The sequence below is a fragment of the Melitaea cinxia genome, chromosome 19 (genome assembly GCF_905220565.1).
Source record: "Melitaea cinxia chromosome 19, ilMelCinx1.1, whole genome shotgun sequence".
Lineage (NCBI taxonomy): Eukaryota > Metazoa > Arthropoda > Insecta > Lepidoptera > Nymphalidae > Melitaea > Melitaea cinxia.
In genome coordinates this window covers 10,879,521-10,885,129 of record NC_059412.1, presented here as the reverse complement: position 1 = coordinate 10,885,129, position 5,609 = coordinate 10,879,521, and positions in this window count along the sequence as shown.

The following is a 5,609-nucleotide window of genomic DNA, read 5'->3' as shown; positions in this document are numbered from 1 at the left end:
CACACCGACACAAATACACCGACACAATGACACACCGATATACCGACACTGACACAACGATATCGACACCGACACAACTACATAATGACACACACCGATATACCGACACCGACACAACTACACCGACACAATGACACACCGATATACCGACACCGACACTGACACACCGACACCGACAACAACTACACCGACATAATGACATACCGACACAACTACACTGACACTGATACACCGATACATCGACACCGACACAATTACACCGACACTGACACACCGATACATCGACACCGACACAACTACACCGACATAATGACACACCGATATACCGACACTGACACAACGACACCGACACCGACACAACTACATAATGACACACCGATATGCCGACACCGACACAACTACACCGACATAATGACACACCGACAAAACTACACCGACATAATGACACACCGATATACCGACACTGACACAACGATACCGACACCGACGCAACTACACCGACACAACGACACACCGATACATCGATACCGACACGACTACATCGACACAATGAAACACCGATATACCGACACCGACACTGCAACACCGCCACAACTACACCGATACCGACACAACTACACCGACATAATGACACAGACCGATATACTGACACCGACAACAACTACACCAACAACTACACCGACACTGACACAATTACACCGATATAATGACACACGGACATAATGACACACCGACACAACTACACCGACATAATGAAACACCGATATACCGACACCGACACTGCAACACCGCCACAACTACACCGATACCGACACAACTACACCGACATAATGACACACCGACACAACTACACCGACATAATGACACACCGTTATACCGACACTGACACAACTACACCGACATAATGACACACCGACACAACTACACCGACATAATGACACACCGTTATACCGACACCGACACAACTACACCGACACAACGACACACCGATACATCGATACCGACACGACTATACCGACATAATGACACACCGACACAACTACACCGACACAACTACACCGACATAATGACACACCGATATACCGACACTGACACAACGATACCGACACCGACACAACTACATAATGACACACACCGATATACCGACACCGACACTGACACACCGACACCGACACAACTACACCGACATAATGGCACACCAACACAACTACACCGACATAATGACACAACGATACCGACAACGACACAACTAAATAATGAAACACGCCGATATACCGGCACCGACAACAACTACACCGACACGGTGTCATTATGTCGGTGTAGTTATGTCGGTGTAGTTGTGTCGGTGTGTCATTATGTCGGTGTAGTTGTGTCGGTGTCGGTATATCGGTGTGCCATTATGTCGGTGTAGTTGTGTCTGTGTCGGCGTTTCAGTGTCGGTGTCGGTATATCGGTGTGTCATTGTGTCGGTGTAGTTGTGTCGGTGTCGGTATATCGGTGTGTCATTGTGTCGGTGTAGTTGTGTCGGTGTCGGTATATCGGTGTGTGTCATTATGTAGTTGCGTCGGTGTCGGTATCATTGTGTCAGTGTCGGTATCGTTGTGTCATTATGTCGGTGTAGTTGTGTCGGTGTGTCATTATGTCGGTGTAGTTGTGTCGGTGTCGGTGTAGTTGTGTCGGTGCGTCAGTGTCGGTGTCGGTATATCGGTGTTTCATTATGTCGGTGTAGTTGTGTCGGTGTGCCATTATGTCGGTGTAGTTGTGTCGGTGTCGGTGTGTCAGTGTCGGTGTCGGTATATCGGTGTGTGTCATTATGTAGTTGTGTCGTTGTCGGTATCGTTGTGTCAGTGTCGGTATATCGGTGTGTCATTATGTCGGTGTTGTTGTGTCGGTGTGTCATTATGTCAGTATAGTTGTGTCGGTATCGATGTATCGGTGTGTCATTGTGTCGGTGTAGTTGTGTCGGTGTCGGTATCGTTGTGTCAGTGTCGGTATATCGGTGTGTCATTATGTCGGTGTAGTTATGTCGGTGTGTCATTATGTCGGTGTAGCTGTGTCGGTGTCGGTGTAGTTGTGGCGGTGTGTCAGTGTCGGTGTCGGTATATCGGTGTTTCATTATGTCGGTGTTGGTATATCGGTATGTATCAGTATGTATTATGTTGCGTCGGTGTCGATGTATCGGTGTATCAGTGTCAGTAAAGTTGTGTCGGTATGTCATTATGACGGTGTAGTTGTTGTCGGTGTCGGCATATCGGTGTGTGTCATTATTTAGTTGTGTCGTTGTGTCATTATGTCGGTGTAGTTGTGTCGGTGTGACATTATGTCGTTGTAGTTGTGTCGGTGTCGGTGTAGTTGTGTCGGTGCGTCAGTGTCGGTGTCGGTATATCGGTGTTTCATTATGTCGGTGTAGTTGTGTCGGTGTGTCATTATGTCGGTGTAGTTGTTGTCGGTGCCGGTATATCGGCGTGTTTCATTATTTAGTTGTGTCGTTGTCGGTATCGTTGTGTCATTATGTCGGTGTAGTTGTGTTGGTGTGCCATTATGTCGGTGTAGTTGTGTCTGTGTCGGTGTGTCAGTGTCGGTGTCGGTATATCGGTGTGTGTCATTATGTAGTTGTGTCGGTGTCGGTATCGTTGTGTCGGTGTGTCATTATGTCGGTATAGTCGTGTCGGTATCGATGTATCGGTGTGTCGTTGTGTCGGTGTAGTTGTGTCGGTGTCGGTATCGTTGTGTCAGTGTCGGTATAACGGTGTGTCATTATGTCGGTGTAGTTGTGTCGGTGTGTCATTATGTCGGTGTAGTTGTGTCAGTGTCGGTATAACGGTGTGTCATTATGTCGGTGTAGTTGTGTCGGTGTGTCATTATGTCGGTGTAGTTGTGTCGGTATCGGTATAGTTGTGGCGGTGTGTCAGTGTCGGTGTCGGTATATCGGTGTTTCATTATGTCGGTGTAGTTGTGTCGGTGTGTCATTATGTCCGTGTGTCATTATATCGGTGTAATTGTGTCAGTGTCGGTGTAGTTGTTGGTGTAGTTGTTGTCGGTGTCAGTATATCGGTCTGTGTCATTATGTCAGTGTAGTTGTGTCGGTGTTGGTGTGTCAGTGTAGGTGTCAGTATATCAGTGTGTCATTATGTCGGTGTAGTTGTGTCGGTGTCGGTATATCGGTGTGTATCATTATTAAGTTGTGTCGGTGTCGGTATCGTTGTGTCATTATATCGGTGTAGTTATCTTGGTGTGCCATTATGTCGGTGTAGTTGTGTCGGTGTCGGTATATCGGTGTGTCATTATGTCGGTGTAGTTGTGTCGGTGGGTCATTATGTCGGTGTAGTTGTGTCGGTGTAGTTGTGTCGGTGTGTGTTATAATGTAGTTGTGTCGGTGTCAGTATCGTTGTGTCGGTGTTGGTATATCGGTGTGTCATTATGTCGGTGTAGTTGTGTCGGTGTCGATGTATCGGTGTGTCAGTGTCGGTGTAGTTGTGTCGGTGTAGTTGTGTCGGTGTCGATGTATCGGTGTGTCAGTGTCGGTGTATTTGTGTCGGTGTGTCATTATGTCGGTGTAGTTGTGTCGGTGTTGGTGTAGTTGTTGTCGGTGTCGGCATATCGACGTGGGTCATTATTTAGTTGTGTCGGTGTCGGTATCGTTGTGTCATTATGTCGGTATAGTTGTGTTGGTGTGCCATTATGTCGGTGTAGTTGTGTCGGTGTTGGTGTGTCATTGTCGATGTCGATATATCGGTGTATCGGCATGCACACATGGCGGGCCAACCATCGGAGCGTCGCAGTAGCATGCGAAATCGATCCCGTGCCACCGCACTATGGGAAAGTATTTTGCGCGCTTTGTATGGACAAAGCCGTCTCAAAACCGTTTCACGAGAAAGTCGTTGTTATGGAATAAAAATAATAAATTAATATAGTCTAATAAATAAGATTTTTTTTATTCTATTTTTTTTTGTTTTTGTTTTATTGTATATAAATAGGCTTTAAAGCTAACTCATGTTCAATAACGTAATTTTGACGCAATGCGTTACTACAATTCAACGCCACATTACTCGAAAGTTTTTGATATAAATGGATAAGTATAATGCATTTTTTAAATGCTTATAATCTCCTCTTAACGTTTCGTAATTAGTGTTATATATATTAGTTTGATAGAATAAAATTAACCAATATAATTTAATATGGTATGTTTTTAGGGTTATTTTTTTTTTTTCAACGAGACGTTTACCCATTACCGCTGCTTGCCGCTGTCGAGATATTTGTTGCATTAAGATCTTTATACATTAGCTAACGCAAGGAGAAAAAAAAATTGCACTTTTTTGTCACGGTGTCAAAACATATCGCGAGGTAAAAATCATTATTTTTTCAATTTCTTTTTATTTCTCATAAAATCGTTTGTTATCTATTAAGGTCAAATTGATAAAAAGTTTATTACAGTGATGAGTATTATTAATAGTTTTTTTCTGGTTTTGATACAGTTTTGACCACCTTACTTGATAAAATATGGTCACTTATCTATTAGGGTCGAATTAGAAACAGGTTAGTTATGGGAAGAGTGCAAATTATTATTTTCTAATCTTTTTGCATATAGCACTACTTCGTTGGCCTATAAAAGGAAGGCGAGCCCTGAAAAAATCAGAGTTGTTGGTCAGACAGTCAGTTGCCCTAAAAAATAGTTAATACCTATTTTCAAATATTCACAAAAATTAACTGATTTGAAAAGTGGGTGAATTTGTTTGTAGCAAGCGAGAGTTGTGTAATTTGTTGATAAATAGGAATAATATAGAAGACTACTTACAAGAAAATTTCAATTTGTCACCAGAGGATATGGCTACTTTGGTCTCTTACATTCAAAGAAATTTGGTATCTAAATGTAACGAACGCTGGAGAAATGCATCTCGGATAAAAGAACCCTTTGAAAGTAAGAACGTCAATTGGTTAGATGGTCAATTTCGTGTTCCACTAGAGTGTCGAGTCACGGTTAATGACCCTAATACATCTGGAAGTAGTGGTGGCAGAACTTCGAAACCATACGAAGCATCTTCAGAAAAAAACAAAGAAACGAAAAAACATGGAATTATTACAAGAATACGGATTGGACTGTGTGCACAATGCATATGCTCAGGAGTTACGGTCTATGGGTGGGACGGAGGAGGCCACAATCGTTAACATTATACGAACTGCATCAAAAAATGATAAGAAAAAAATTCTTAAATACATTACTGCGAACTCTGAAGACGTTACACCTTTTTCAAAGAAGGAAGCACTACGGACCTTTATTGACTTAGATCTTAACAAAGAACAGTATAGGAAAGTTCGACTTTGTTTGGTGGACAAAAACTGCTCAGTGTTTCCTTCTTATCCAACTTTAGTCGAAGCGAAGAAGATGTGTTACCCACCAGATTCGAGCATAACCATTACTAACATAAGTGCAAAGTCAATCTGCAGGACTTGTTGGATCATACTGTGGCACGTATATTACTAATTGATCCAGTTTACAAAAACAGTTTAAGAAAGTTGAAACTATTCTGTAAATGGGGTTGTGACGGGTCATGAGGACAGAGTGAATATAAGCAAGTTTTGCCCGAAGAAAGCGATTTAATATCAGATGC